At 36.2% G+C, this 17,356-nt stretch overlaps 1 protein-coding gene across 2 annotated transcripts in view; it reads left to right on the top strand.

Moving 5' to 3' along the window:
• The window catches only part of oxtra (oxytocin receptor a), a 36,531-nt gene that overhangs the window by 4,115 nt on the left and 15,060 nt on the right, over positions 1–17,356 (top strand). The window lies entirely within an intron of this gene.

Genomic DNA, 17,356 nt, shown 5'->3' with positions numbered 1-17,356 from the left:
TCTAAGGCGGATAGTCAGCCATAATATTATCTTCACAAGCAAGGAGCCAGTTTGACACGTCAAGATGAAGAGACTTCATGTTGGAGGTACGCTTATTTTTAATCCTCCCTTTGGAGGCCCCCGTAGTCCTTGTAGAAGTTGTAGCAGCTTAGTCTATGAGGGCTTGGCTCCGACATTTTGGTTGGGAAACAGTTTGGTTGCAGGGTTGACAGCATTTTACATCCTCCATCTTCCATCCTTCATCTTCCATCCTTCATCTTCCATCCTCCATCTTCCATCCTCCATCCTTTGTCTTCCATCCTCCATTTTCCATCTTTCATCTTCCATTTTCCATCCTCCATCTTCCATCCTCCATCTTCCATCCTCCATCCTTTGTCTTCCATCCTCCATTTTCCATCTTTCATCTTCCATTTTCCATCCTCCATCTTCCATCCTCCATCTTCCATCCTCCATCTTCCATCCTCCATCTTCCATCCTCCATCTTCCATCCTCCATCCTTCATCTTCCATCCTCCATCCTCCATCTTCCATCCTCCATCTTCCATCCTCCATCTTCCATCCTCCATCCTTCATCTTCCATCCTCCATCTTCCATCCTCCATCTTCCATCCTCCATCTTCCATCCTCCATCCTTCATCTTCCATCCTCCATCTTCCATCCTCCATCTTCCATCCTCCATCCTCCATCTTCCATCCTCCATCTTCCATCCTCCATCCTCCATCCTTCATCTTCCATCCTTCATCTTCCATCCTCCATCTTCCATCCTCCATATTCCATCCTCCATCTTCCATCCTCCATCTTCCATCCTCCATCCTTCATCTTCCATCCTCCATCTTCCATCCTCCATCCTTCATCTTCCATCCTCCATCTTCCATCCTCCATCTTCCATCCTCCATCTTCCATCCTCCATCTTCCATCCTCCATCCTCCATCTTCCATCCTCCATCTTCCATCCTCCATCCTCCATCCTCCATCTTCCATCCTCCATCTTCCATCTTCCATCTTCCATCCTCCATCCTCTATCCTCCATCTTCCATCTTCCATTCTCCATCTTACATCCTCCATTCTCCATCCTCCACCCTCCATCTTCCATCCTCCATCCTCCATCCTCCATTCTCCATCCTCCACCCTCCACCCTCCATCTTCCATCCTCCATCTTCCATCCTCCATTCTCCATCCTCCACCCTCCATCTTCCATCCTCCATCTTCCATCCTCCATTCTCCATCCTCCACCCTCCATCTTCCATCCTCCATCTTTCATCCTCCATTCCTCCATCCTCAATTTTCCATCTTCCATCCTCCATCCTCAATTTTCCATCCTCCATCTTCCATCCTCCATCCTCCATCCTCTATCCTCCATCTTCCATCCTCCATTCTCCATCCTCCATCTTCCATCCTCCATTCTCCATCTTCCATCCTCCATCCTCCATCCTCCATCCTCCATCCTCCATCCTCCATCCTCCATCCTCCATCCTCCATCCTCTATCCTCCATCCTCCCTCCTTGTCCATGGCGCTGCCATCAGCCAATCCAGACACGGCAGGCCAACGTGTTCCAAGCAGCAGGTTAGACAGCAAGGTCTTCCTTCCAGTGGCTGTAATTGAATTTGCCGTCTTCTCGTCTGCTGGTGTGTCATCAATGAATGTTCTCCCTTCAGTCTTCCATGACTCAAGCGGGGGTGGAGGGGGGGATCCATGACTTGGTTGCCATGCAACCGTATTGCAGAACATTAGCTTTATTCTCTGTTTTCCATAGGTTCACACACACATTTTAATACTCTACAATTGAAGTTATTTTTATTTTCAATTTTATTTTTTGATTTAAGTAATTTTTTATTTACATTGTTTTACACCTTTTTTAGTCATTTTGATTTTTATTACATTTTTACATTGATACAAGTCAATTTTTCTCACTTTAAGTAATTTTTTTATATTTAATTTTTCTTTATTTGTATTATTTTAGTACACTTTAATGGTAGTCATTTTCATTTTTCGTTATTAATGTCTTACTTTTTAATAATGTATTATTTTTTACATTTTTATTCATCATTTTTTGTTTATTTTCTCATCATTTTTTTCCTCACATTTTTATTTGTATTTATTTTATGATTAATTTTTACTTTATTCAAGTTGTATATTTTTTACACTTTGATTGAAGTTATTTTTCAGTTCTTTCCATTGCTTTTTATTATTATTTAGACTTTTATTCAAGTAGTTTTCAGGTGTTCTTTATTATTTTGTACACACATTGAGATCATTTTAGTGTATTTTTTAACTTATTTTGTACAGTTTAAGTCATTTTCATTTTTCCTTATTTGTATTTTTATTGTATTTCAGTCCTTTTTATTTTGAATTTATTTTTAATTATCATGTATTTAATCATTTAAATTCTTTTTGGCTTGGGTTGAGTCTACATGACTTCCTGTTAGATTTTTTTTTAACGATGAACACGCTGATGACTCATTCTTATATTTTTCTATTTTGAATGATGGCTGGCAGAGCGTTAAAGGGGGGCTTGGGGAGTTTGGGTTGTGTTGGGGGTGGGGGGGGGTTGTTTTGATTTGAGCAGCATCCCAGCACTTTTGGCTATGAATAGTGAAATATGATAGGAATGGAGGAAACATCAGCAGAGCCTTAATGCAGTGCAAACATTTTGTTTTACGGAAGCATTTAAAGTCTTCCTCGGAGATCACACTCAGCTTGTTGTCAAATCTATTATCTATTATAATAGGCCAAATGTGGCCCGCAGGACACTAGTTTGAGGCCCCCGCCTTGATATGAAAGTTTAATGTAAAGTTTGATATGGATGCTGTATGGTATCATGTACCCAGAAAAAATTATTACGTTTGATTCATGTTCATGTTAAAGGTTAAATAACTGTTAATAGTTATCCTCCCTATCCGTGTGGAAGTGGTAAGTTTTTGGCTATTTAAGTTGAAAGGAAATAACTTGAAGGCTACCGTTTAGGTCGCTAGCTCTCTAGTTTGCGAGTTAGCATGTGTCTCAAGACCAGGGGTCTCAAACACACGGCCCCCGCCTTGATATGAACGTTTAATGTTAGTGCGGCCTGCGCAAGTTTGATATGGATGCTGTACGGTATCATGTACCCAGAAAAAATTATTATGTTTGATTCATGTTCATGTTAAAGGTTAAATAACTGTTAATAGTTATCCTCCCTATCCGTGTGGAAGTGGTAAGTTTTTGGCTATTTAAGTTGAAAGGAAATAACTTGAAGGCTACCGTTTAGGTCGCTAGCTCTTGAGTTTGCGAGTTAGCATGTGTCTCAAGACCCATGCTAACTCGATGCTAACAAGATGTTGTAAATAAAAAGAGTATAAATGTGACTATAGTCGTGTTTTGTCATGTCTACAGGGCTCTAATAATGCTTTGTTTATTTTAATCTGAAAAAAATATTTGTCTACCCAAAACTATATGTGCTTTCTTAAGTTTTTATTATTATTATTATAGTTATTTATTTATTACTGATTGATTGATTTTCTTTATTCTTGATTTGTTTATTTATTTTTCATCTTATTTTGTGTAGAAAAATAAAAATTAAGATATTTGAGAACAGTGGAATGTTTTATCCTCTACCCCAGGGTGGGGGAGAGGTTGGCCATCTTGTTTTGTTTGTTTCTCATATATTATAAATGATTAATTAATTAATTAAGACTTTTTCTTTTGTTATTCTTGTCAAATTACTGTTGATTTTTCTTTTATTTTTCTCCGGAAATTCTTGTTTTTTGAATGTGCTGCAGGCCAATAAAGAAACAGCCGCAATTGGCCCCCAGGCTGCACTTTGGACACCCCTGATTTATACATTGATTATTAGAGTATTGTCACCTGAGAAGATGGACAAGACACCATTATGGGTCTAGAAGTGGAAGATATCTGTAATTGATTATGTCAATTTAGCAAATTAGCTTCATTACCTTAAAACTGGGTGTGCGTAATAATTATATCGATATTCCGGAATAAATTATATAACATTAAAAATAGCGAGATTACCCGTATTGTGCAGGTTAGCAAATCAACTTCACTTTCCGAGGAAGACATTTTGTGTGCTGGTTGTACCAAGTGCTCCGAGATGAGGGGGGTGGGGTGGTGGTGGGGGGGCTATCAATCACACATAAAACCTTATCATGCACCTGAAATGCCAGCACTGCGATGATGATAAAGTGCAAAGTTTTGCCAGAGACCTCCGTGGTATCACCCCGGCTGCTTGGAGCATGTGCCCGAATACAGTGCACCTTTCTGGGCCATGTCAGGTGCCTCCCTCCCCTTTATACTCTGGTTCTCCTTATAGTAGTGATGCGGTAGTAGTAACGTCATGATATTAGATTAGGACAGATCAACAGGTACACTTGGTCAAATCCAGTCCTTTTTACCTCCGGGTGTGCAAACTAACATCTAAATAAAGTTATCTGTTCAATATCGGTCTTGAGAAACAGAAAGTTAAAAAGCATCTCCATTTAAAACCCGACTAAAGCAGCTCCTATTGGAATGGAATCAGCGGCACAAAGAAAATCCCATTTAGTTGAACATAATCCTCTTAGCGAGTGAAACTTAGCTGATTAGCTGATTACTTCTAACAGACCTTAAAAAGACAGATCCAAGTAGTATTATGTTCATACAGCATTAAGGTCAGGTTTCTAACGCTCAGTCCAAATATCTTTTTTTTTTACGACAAAGCCCAGAAGGACTTAAATGAACTTGTAAAGACGTCGAGTTAATTTCTAGATACATAAAAAAAATTAATCCAACAATGTACAAAAGTCTTTACATGTGATCGTTGGTGTAATAATACACCCTTTCCCGTCACCATGACAACATGGTAGTTCTTTTCATTCATTTTGTTATTTGTTGGCGGTGCTGATGTAAAGACCTGACGGCCTGGTGTGCTTTTATTTTGAAGGACGTGACTTCAAACTAATGTTGACAAAGTGTTGCCAAGCGGATGGTCCTCCATCTTGCAGTCAGATTAATTAATTCAGCAGAGCAAAAAAGTATATTCAAAGCACTTGTTGATGTCCGACTGGAAGTACAGCAGTGACAAGCACCTTCGAAGGGAAGAAGCCTTCTCTGTATTTTATTGTCTGATTAGCAAGAATAATGACATCACACTTAGATTAAAAACATTAGACAGGCTGTAGCAAGTTGTGGTGTGGAACAGAGGTGGGAAAAATAATAATAATAATAATAATAATATTTAAATAATAATATTATATTGAATAATATTATAATATAACATAATATAAAATAATGTAATATAATAATGTAATATAATAATATTATTATAATAATATTATTATTAAAAATAATATTTTAATAATATAAAAAAAACAAAAAAAACCTTAAACTGTATTATGGAAAGCAGGAAGTGAACAAATGTAATAGTTACTGATTGTGAAAGTACCAGATGGAGGGGTAGGATTTAATAAGCTTTGCTTCAAATGCTTATTGGTGTTTACATGGCCGTGCGCATAGCAGGTTATTGCTAATATTCCGGTTATGATATTGCCAAAATGCCCCAAAGCAGTATGGAGCTATCTTCTCTGAAAATGGCCGTCAGTCAATGGGTTTGGATCCAACAGTGTACATTCTTGCAATTTTTCAACTGGTCACTAGCTGTTACATTTGTTCACTTCCTGCTTTCCAAATAAAATTAAATAAAATTAAATAAAATTAAATAAAATTAAATAAAATTAAATAAAATTAAATAAAATAAAATCAAATTAAATTAAATTAAATTAAATTAAATTAAATTAAATTAAATTAAATTAAATTAAATTAAATTTTTTGTCATGTGCCGAAGTAGGAGGTGATATGATCATCCAATGCCATAATGGGTACCATAGTAAGTGTCAATATAGTGATATATATAGCACATCATGACTGGTTCAAGACTCTTCATCCTTGTATTTAGCAAATTTATTTTATTTATACATTTATTTTATTAATTTTTATTAATTTTTTTTTAGTTTTTAAATTTTTTTTTAATTTTTTTTAATTTTTTTGTCTTGTACCAAAGTACTCGGTGATATGAGCATCCAATGCCATAATGGGTACCATAGTAAGTGTCAATATAGTGATATATATAGCACATCATGACTGGTTCAAGACTCTTCATCCTTGTATTTAGCAAATTTATTTTATTTATACATTTATTTTATTAATTTTTATTAATTTTTTTTTAGTTTTTAAATTTTTTTTTAATTTTTTTTAATTTTTTGTCTTGTACCAAAGTACTCGGTGATATGAGCGTGTCTTGTCTGTGGAAGCAGCACGGTGACAGAAAGTTGGAAGGACTTTACGGTGGCGCATTAATCCGGTTTCAAGTCTCTCGTAACGACCAGTAGAGCAAAGTTTGGTCCAATCAGATTGATTTAATGACCTCCGCCAAGAAGCTAATCGGTCCAGCAGAGTTTGTTTTTATCAAGACGCTGCTCAGGCAGTAAAGATGCAACATTTCAAAGACTTTTGTTTTGTACAGGCAGAATCCGTTTCAAACCGACATAATGGTTCCAATCGGAGTTGTCATCTCGCCACGGAAGATCAGACTGTCTCCATATTATGGCGCTAACCGCATTAGAAAAGATGCTGAACGGCAAATCGCATTTATTCTTAATGATTTCATAAAACATCCTGATCTTTTATCTCATTTGTGCCACGCAACTTCGACGAAGTCAATGTCAGAACTCCACTCATCCAAGCAATCAACTGGTTTCACTGGGGGTGGGCGTCTGCCGGTTTGTCAAATACGACAAAAATTACCCCCAAAAATAATAATTAGTAGCATTATTGCTATTATTATTTAATGATTTTATTTATAATTTTATTATAAAAAATAATATAATAATAAAAAAATATATAAGGAAAAATATAAACATATATATTAAATATATATATATATTTTTAAAATTATTATTATTACATTATACAGTAGTAATTATTTTTTTAACATTAATGACTATTACAATAATAAATGTTCCTCCCACATTCCAAAAACATGCTAGGTTAATTAGCCACTCCAAATTGTCCATAGGTATGAATGTGAGTGTGAATGGTTGTTTGTCTATATGTGCCCTGTGATTGGCTGGCCACCAGTCCAGGGTATACCCCGACCCCGCTTCTCGAGGCGGTCCACGTGGTTATGCAAATTGTGGCTTCTGATGTGCAGTCCGGTGGGCCCTGCGCATTTAAAAACAACTTTAAGAACAACATTCATATTTTTAATATTCACATCATACGGACGCTTCAACCTGTAATTTTTTGTTGTACGACCGTGAGGTCAAGATGCTCCAGTTGAGCTCACGCTGATGGACGAGCACGACGGATTTTTCAGCTTTTCCATTACGGAGTCCCAGAAGTGGTGCTTAGGTTGAACAAAGGGATGTGGGGGGGTTGGAGGGGGGAGGGGGGGGGGGGGGGGGCGATATCATCCATTCTAATAAAACGGCCAAGGTCGATCAGTTTGAAGTGGTGGGAAACTGACCTACCAGCTCAATCCAAACGGAACCGTATGTTCTTAGTAGAAAAAAGATGGATTTTTTTTTCAGCCGGTTCAATGCTCAAAATACTCCTTGTGTCATGAAATTATAATGAAAACCAAATTATATAAAAAAAAAATATTAGGGGCGGCACTGTTTTTTTTACCCACAAAAATAATAATTAGTAACATTATTGCTATTATTATTTAATGATTTTATTTATAATTTTATTATAAAAATAATATAATAAAATAATATGAAAAATATATATTAAATATATATATATTTTTTAAAATTATTATTATTACATTATACAGTAGTAATTATTTTTTTAACATTAATGACTATTACAATAATAAATGTTCCTCCCACATTCCAAAAACATGCTAGGTTAATTAGCCACTCCAAATTGTCCATAGGTATGAATATGAGTGTGAATGGTTGTTTGTCTATATGTTCCCTGTGATTGGCTGGCCACCAGTCCAGGGTATACCTGGTCCACGCGGTGATGCATCATTGTGGCTTCTGATGTGCAGTCCGGTGGGCCCTGCGCATTTAAAGGCATTTGATTGGTTAAGAATACACTCAGCTGTGTTTTTTTTTTTATTTTTCATCATTTTTATTTTAAATAACTTATTTTAAATCACTGTTTTGTGATGAGAGTATTAGGAAGGCAACAGACATGAGGATCAGTATGCGTATGAATGTCATTTTAAGGGGAAAGTTCTAGTGTGGAGGTCCGTGCAAGGTTTATAGCGCAAAAATAAGCCCACTAAATATCTCCAAACTTTGCGTTGTTGTGGTAGTTGAGATTTGTACGCACCAATGAAGTCCAACGTCGGTGTTTTTTTCTCCCAAACTTGCTTTGCACACCGGATGTTCGATGATACAAGCGTTTCCTGGATTATGCTAGAAAAACCTCAGCAGGCTTCTTTCCATTCAGTCCACGTCTCTGAGCTCCCGGGCTCAATGTGAAACTGATGGAATCGTGTCACAGAACAGGAAGTCTCGCTCTGCTCTGTTTTCATCTTCCGTGGCTTCATTGAGATTTTATACACAACCTGCTCAAAGACGGACGGCAGGGTGGTGGTTCCATAACGAAACAACGTGGGATAAAATGAAACACTGAGAAAAAAGAGAAAGATGTCTCACTACGTCGCTTGGTTATCACTTTCTCTTTCGTAGGAGCAGATGGTTGCAGCATTTGAGCAGCTTGGACCGGGAATGCAAGCAATAGTTATTTCTCCACAGGCCAGGAAACAGGCTTGCCACTGCAAATTATCACTTTTTTTACCCACAAAAATAATAATTATTAACATTATTGATATTATTATTTAATGATTTTATTTATAATTTTATTATAAAATAATATTATTTAATGATTTTATTTATAATTTTATTATAAAAATAATATTATTTAATGATTTTATTTATAATTTTATTATGAAAATATATATAAAAAAATAATAATATTAAAAAATATATATAAGGAAAAATATAAAAAATATATATTAAATATATATTTAAAAAATATTTATTTTTTTAACATTAATGACTATTATAATAATAAATGTTCCTCCCCCATTCCAAAAACATGCTAGGTTAATTAGCGACTCCAAATTGTCCATAGGTACGTATGAATGTGAGTGTGAATGGTTGTTTGACTATATGTGCCCTGTGATTGGCTGGCCACCAGTCCAGGGTGTACCCCGCCTCTCGCCCCAAGACAGCTGGGATAGGCTCCAGCAATCAACAACGCGACCCTCGTGAGGATAAGCGGTAGTTGAATGAATGAATAATAATAAATGTTGTTGTATTATTATTTTAATATTATACATTTAAAATTACCTTTTAAAATGTATTAATGCATACTAATAATTATGCCAAAATAACAATAATAATTTTACAAAAAAATTAATGTATGTAATAGTAATGTGAATAAATATGATTATTATTGTATCTTTATTTTGTGGGTAATTAATTAATTATTTTAGCATAAATAAATAAAATAAATAATTGAATCACTGATTATCACTAATATTATCACAAGGAAATAATAATAATATACTACTACTACTAGTACCGCTACCAATATTAATAATTCATTCATTCATTCATTTTCTACCGCTTATCCTTACGAGGGTCGCGGGGGTGCTGGAGCCTATCCCAGCTGTCTCACTGGGGCGAGAGGCGGGGTACACCGTCGTGCTCGTCCATCAGCGTGAGCTCAACTGGAGCATCTTGACCTCACGGTCGCACAACAAAAAATTACGGGTTGAAGCGTCCGTATGATGTAAATATTAAAAATATGAATGTTGTTCTTAAAGTTGTTTTTAAATGCGCAGGGCCCACCGGACTGCACATCAGAAGCCACAATTTGCATAACCACGTGGACCACCTCGAGAGGCGTGGTCGGGGTATACCCTGGACTGGTGGCCAGCCAATCACAGGGCACATATAGACAAACAACCATTCACACTCACATTCATACCTATGGACAATTTGGAGTAATAATTGTTGTTGTTAAAAAATAAATAACATTATTGAATATTAATAACAATAATAATATTATATTTTTTAAATAATAATAATAATTTAAATCATAAAAATTTAAATAATAAAATAATTTTTTAATAATATTAATAAAATATAGAATATTTAAGCAAAAAGTCCTGATTTGAAAAGAAAAAAAATAATAATTTTACAAGTAAAAATGTGTCATTTTTATGGAGAAAAAAATACACTACACAAAATTCACTACATAATTTTGTAATATTAAATAATAAATCACAAAGTTAAGAATAAATTAGGAAAATTAGGAAAAATTTTAAGTATTATGAGAAAAAAAAACTTCAATTTGAGCATATAAATGTGAAAGAAATACCAGACCGCATATGTGGCGTACGATGCCAACACGCAGGTAGTTGATCTGACCCGGGGGGGGGGGGGGGTGAAGGGACATTATCAGTGCCATAAAGCCAACACAACTCCTTCAGCAGCACGCTCGGAGGAACAAGCTGTCCAACAAGCAGCAGTTCACGGGCCCATACAAGTTAATGACCCGAGAGAGGCGGCGCCGCCGGTGACTCAGAGACGACTGATTATCCTCCATCACGTTGACGCTACTCGGACTGGGCTGCTTGCCGCAATTAGCAACTTTACTTTCTGCTATTTTCATTCTTTTACTTCCAGTACTGTTCACACAGCGCCCCAGTATGATGGAACCACCACCAAATGTTACTGCGGGTAGTAACTGTTAGCGGCGTACGAAAAGGAAGTGAAGGCTCAAAGTTGAGCTTCATCTTTGCAAGCGATACAGGAATTTTTTAAAAATTAGGGATAAGGGAAAAAAAAGCATGTTGTTCCGGCAAACAAGTCTGGTGCTTGTGTGTCTCACCGCTGACACCTTGTGACCAGTGCACAGTACTACATATCCTTATTTGAATGAGCTCTTTGAATGCCTTATATTTTATTTGTATTTTACCTTATTCTGCAATTTTTATGCTTAAAAATGCTTCATTTCGGCAAAAAATATATATTTTGCTTTAATGTACATATTTTTGACGAATAATAACAACCATAAAACACATTTAGATATTTGGGGGAAAAATAGTGAGGGACTCTAATCTGTTTGAGACAGCTGGAAATATGAATATAGAATCATTAAAAATGGGAAATGTGATTTCACAAAAAGTTAAATTTAATAAATTTTTAAAAATTAATGTAAAAATAATTCATTAAAAATACATTTATATAATAATTGATTTTTAAAAAAAGTTTCATTATTGTATTTTATTTTTATTTATAGTTATTTAATAGATAATAATGTAATGTAAATATGGGATGTCTGATACCGATAATTATCAAGTCGATATCGGCATAAAAATAAGATCGGTATCAAGACTTTTCCTTGATGAGGAAAACCGATATAACCGATAAAAATGCTATCGTACAACACGTATGTGTTCATTCATATCGGTATCGGTATCAATGTTGGTATCGGACATTGAGAGTTGGACAATATCGGTTTTCGGCAAAAAAGCCAATATCGGACATCCTTAAATGTAATCATTTGAAGAATTACTAAATGTTATACATAAAAATGCTTATTTTAGGCAAAAATATATATATTTTGCTTCAATGTACATATTTTTGGCGAATAATTTGGGGGGGAAATAGTGAGGGACTCTAATCTGTTTGAGACAGCTGGAAATATGATTATAGAATCATTAAAAATGGGAAATGTGATTTTACAAAAAGTTTAAATTAATTAATTTGTAAAAATTAATGTAATAATAATTCATTAATTTTTTTAAAATAATAATTGATTTTTTTTTAAGTTTCATTATTGTATTTTATTTTTAATTATAGTTATTTAATGGTTTATAATGTAATGTAACTAGAAATGTCTGATACCGATAATTATCAGGTCGATATCGGCATGAAAATAAGATCGGTATCAAGACTTTTCCCTGATGAGGAAAACCGATATAACCGATAAAAATCGTACAACACGTATATTTTCATTCATATCGGTATCGGTATCGATGTTGGTATCGGACATTGAGAGTTGGACAATATCGTTTTTCGGCAAAAAAGCCAATATCGGACATCCCTAAATGTAATCATTTGAAGAATTACTAAATGTTATACATAAAAATATGTCATATATGTAAACATGAATACAGCTTGAAATATACATTAAATAAAAAAAAATAGAAAAATGTGTTATTTGAAAATAATTTTTCATTTATTTAATATTTTCAATGAAATTACATTTTATAAATATTTTTTTGTGCATGCATCCAGATTTTCCCAAGCTTTTTTTTATGATTTTTTGTACCCCAGGTTATTGTCTCGCTTTGGAAACTGTATAATAAACTGTAATATTTACTTTCCTCATACCCCTGCAATGTGCTTGTGTACCACTAGGGGTACGTGTACCGCAGGTTTCGAGGACAAACAGGTTACCAGCTCGCGAGTGAATGACTGCCGAGTGTATTCCATTGGTATATTCCATGCTGTTGCTAGGCAGTAAAAATGCATGCATGACATCCCGGCTCGCTGTTTGCTCGGCGTGTTAAGTGCATGTCAAATGCTACAAGCTGGCGCACGGCAGCACGTGCCGCCCGAGCGCTGAAACGCCACTAAAGTTGATTTGCGAGGAGCCGAGAGGGTTTATTGTCGCCGGGACCTGGGCGGTGACCCCCTGGGTCTGAATAATGGGGGAGTCTGACGTATTGTATTTGCGCTGTGATGTCCTTGGAAGGTATGGAGCAAAAGTGCTTGTCTGTGTAGCATTATAGAGTGTGCATACATTGAGCGGGGTCGCTAATATCATTTTCCCACCACATGACTTTTTTTTAAACACTGGTAGTCCCCGCAAAACACATTAGACGTTATCCATGCTGTAAAAAAATCTAATGCTAAAATGCTAACGCTACTTAGCATTGAGAAATGTCTTGAAGGAACTTTGGACTGTCCAGTCGCTACTTCTGGATGATATTGGAGATGCAACACATATGGCTGGATATTTGAAGTTGGGACCGGGCGTCCTTCTAAGCACTCGGGAGGTCGGCCAACCACAGCGAAGTTGGTTAAGACTGGAGGCGGGGCCGTGGGTGGAATACATTAAAATAGAAAGTTTAGTGGGAGGCATGAAATTCAAAGAAATACAGCTGAATAGGTGCTGATTCTGGAAGATCTAGAAAGCTTTCTTTGTGTGTCTCAATACAAAGGGCCCCAAAAAGTATAGTCACATCCCCAATGAGCTGGGGGCCAGATCCAGTTGGCTCCTATGGGAGAAATATTGACCAATTTATCAAAATTTTGCTATTTTGCTAAGTCAGCACATCCAGAGAAAAAAGCCACACAGAAAAAATGAAAAAAAAATATTTTAATATAACTTAAAATAAAAATTTACTATTATTAATATTATTAAATTATTATTATTATTAATTTATTATAATATTATTTATTAAAATAAAATAAAATAATTATTTTTTTAAATGAGCCTTTAATGTAATATTATCATAGAATTTAATTTATGAATAAAACAAACATTTAAAGGATCAATGACATTCATTACCTTAAGATTACTGAAAATTCTCGGAATTATGTTCATGAATTTACAGTTTTAGGGAGAAAATGTCATTAAATTATAAAGTCATCATCTTATGGAGAAAATAAAGTTGATAAAATAATAATAACATTGTGAGAATAAAGTCATTTTTCATGACAGAAATGTTTAGAATTCGACAAATATACTTTAATAGCAACTCATGTAATAAAATGTAATAAAAAATCTATATTTTGGTCAAGAAAAATGACTAAAATGTGTCGTGGCTAGCTCAAAGCGTGTTCGAGTCCCGACAACGAGTCCCCTTCCCCGCTGCACCACAGGAGGTCTCATCCTGTTATTGTTTTGGCAGCAGATGCCCGGGGAAGAAAAAAAAAATGTCAGGAAGCTGACGTGATGAAGCTTCTGTGAGAAGTGAGGCCCACCTGAAGAAGTCAGAGGAGAATGAGATATTACCCAGGTCGAGTCCCGTGGGTGAGATATGTGTCGAGCTGCTGCGATGTGCGACTTAAATTCTTCCTTGCGTTTCCTATCTCCCGTTTTGTCTCCCCGGCGTGTTTGCACGCAGCCTACGTCGCCCGCTGACCTCAACCTGGCGTATCGATCGGCTCGGCACGTGCGCCTCATGACACCCGATCACGGGAGGAAAATGCTAGGCTGAGATGACATAAGCGGCAGCCCGAAGTGCTAGCGTGCGGATCTCTTGTCCTTCACTTCATCGGGGGGCTTAGGCCTGAACCTTGTTTCTAATTACATCTGGCAACCCAAAGACCCAAAGCCTGTGGGAACATCACACACAAGCGCTCAGCCACTGGAATTATTTGCCAGGATAATTGGTGTTATTAACGTGGGGAAAGACAACATTGGATGGGAAAATGTGTCATATCATCAGAATCAAAAAATATATTTAACATATTTAAGATATTTAAGGCAGTTCCATAGTGTCCATGCATCATGCCATGTGCGTATTTGCATTTAGATGATAGTAAAATTATAAAAATACTAACATGCTAACAGTTAGCATGCTAGCACTAAGTACGAAAGTGCCAAAGCAGTTCCATAGTGTCCATGCACCATGCCATGTGCGTATTTGCATTTAGATGATAGTAAAATTATAAAAATACTAACATGCTAACAGTTAGCATGCTAGCACTAAGTACCGAAAGTGCCAAGGCAGTTCCATAGTGTCCATGCATCATGCCATGTGCATATTTGTATTTAGATAAGAGTAAAATTGTTAAAATGCTAACATGCTAACAGTTAGCATGCTAGCACTAAGTACCGAAAGTGCCAAAGCAGTTCCATAGTGTCCATGCATCATGCCATGTGCGTATTTGCATTTAGATGATAGTAAAATTATAAAAATACTAACATGCTAACAGTTAGCATGTTAGCACTAAGTACCAAAAGTGCCAAGGCAGTTCCATAGTGTCCATGCATCATGCCATGTGCGTATTTGCATTTAGATGATAGTAAAATTATAAAAATACTAACATGCTAACAGTTAGCATGCTAGCACTAAGTACCAAAAGTGCCAAAGCAGTTCCATCGTGTCCATGCATCATGCCATGTGCGTATTTGCATTTAGATAAGAGTAAAATTGTTAAGATGCTAACATGCTAACAGTTAGCATGCTAGCACTAAGTACCCAAAGTGCCAAGGCAGTTCCATAGTGTCCATGCATCATGACATGTGCATATTTGCATTTAGATAAGAGTAAAATTGTTTAAATGCTAACATGCTAACACTTTAAAAAGGGCAATGATTGCCTAAAAACACGGTTACAACATACAAATGCGACCAAACCTTTTCCTTTTCTGAAGCGGACCGAATGAAGACATTCTCCAGCAGCATAGTCAGTATCAGGAGGCCAAGAGATGATCCTTTCCTCCATCCTTCAGCGTCTGCAATCGCTCTTGCTTTGCCTTCTTTTCCATGACACTTCATCCCGACCACAAAGAACTTCAACATCTATCACAATGTCTTCATTTTCTCCATGCACGGAGAAACCTTCCAATGTCTCTCGCCTCGTGCCTTCACCGTCTCTCCCGGACGAGCTAGAAAGGAGCTGTGGAAGCAATCTGGAAAAAAAGAAATTTGACGACAGGGTTAGATGAAATATGCTGGAGATAGACCCCTCTGAATAGGCCATTTTGGGTCCTTGTGGGATCCTTCCAATGAGGGACAAGGAAGTTTCCCCGACCCCCAAGACCAGAAAAGTGCTGTGGAAGCAACATGAAAAAAAAAAAGTAATTTCCAAACAAGGCTTGATTAAATATGCTGGAGGTAGACCCCTCTGAAAAGTACTGTATTTGGGTCCATTTAGGGCAGGGAGGTTTCTGGGACCCCCAGGACCAGACAGAAAGGAAGTTTGCTCAGGGGTGGATGTGATTTGCTAAAAATGGACCCCTCTGAAAAAAAATTTTTGGGTTCCCGGATCCCGAAAAGTGGAAGTCACCTTAAAAAAACGATTATAAATTATATTTTACAAGGCCTGATGAAATATTCTGAAATGGACCCCTCTGAAAAATGTTTAAAAGATCATTTTTGGGTTCCCCAATCCAGAAAAGTGGAAGTCACCTAAAAAAAAAAAACGATTATAAATTATATTTTACAAGGCCTGATGAAATATTCTGAAATGGACCCCTCTGAAAAATGCCGTTAAAGATCTTTTTTGGGTTCCCCTGGACCAGAAAAGTGGAAGTCACCTAAAAAAATAATTGTAAATTATATTTTACAAGGCCTGATGAAATATGCTGAAATGAACCCCTCTGAAAAATGCTGTTAAAGATCTTGTTTGGGTTCCCCGGGACCAGAAAAGTGGAAGTCACCTAAAAAAAATTATTGTAAATTATATTTTACAAGGCATGATGAAATATTCTGAAATGGACCCCTCTGAAAAATGCTGTTAAAGATCTTTTTGGGTTTCCCGGGACCAGAAAAGTGGAAGTCATCTAAAAAAATGATTCCAAATTATATTTTACAAGGCCTAATGAAATATTCTGAAATGAACCCCTCTGAAAAATGTTTTGAAGATCATGTTTGGGTTCCCCAATCCAGAAAAGTGGAAGCCACCTAAAAAAATGATTGTAAATTACATTTTACAAGGCCTGATGAAATATGCTGAAATGGACCCCTCTGAAAAATGCCGTTAAAGATCTTTTTTGGGTTCCCCGGGACCAGAAAAGTGGAAGTCACCTAAAAAAATGATTCCAAATTAGATTTTACAGGGCCTAATAAAATATTCTGAAATGAACCCCTCTGAAAAATGCTTTAAATATAATTTTTGGGTTACCCAGGACCAGAAAAGTGGAACTCACCCCCCCAAGAAAGATTGTAAATTTAATTATATTTTACAAGGCCTGATTAAATATTCTGAAATGAACCCCTCTGAAAAATGCCTTAAAGATAATTTTTGGGTTACCCAGGACCAGAAAAGTGTAAATCACCCAAAAAAATGATTGTAAATTTAATTATATTTTACAAGGCCTGATGAAATATGCTGAAATGGACCCCTCTGAAAAATGCTGTTAAAGATCATTTTTTGGCACAGGTGGTACTTAGCAACTATTCATCCTTAAGTCATTGACTATTTAACTAATGATTCATACATGTTTCATACCTTGACATATTATGTCATAAAACTAGCATGTCTTTCAAAGCATTTTGAGCACAACCATTAGGGGGCGCTGTTGATGTCACTGACCGTCATACAAGCCGTTCCAACGCACCACACGCTGTAGCATTGTGCTGTCTGACCAGAAATATGAAATATGAACACCGTTCCATACG

This window comes from Doryrhamphus excisus, linkage group LG18 (assembly GCF_037039965.1).
Source record: "Doryrhamphus excisus strain RoL-2023G ecotype Guam linkage group LG18, RoL_Dexc_Guam_v1.1, whole genome shotgun sequence".
Classification (NCBI taxonomy): domain Eukaryota; kingdom Metazoa; phylum Chordata; class Actinopteri; order Syngnathiformes; family Syngnathidae; genus Doryrhamphus; species Doryrhamphus excisus.
Note: the sequence above shows the minus strand (reverse complement) of the source record. Positions and strands in the feature narration are given on the sequence as shown.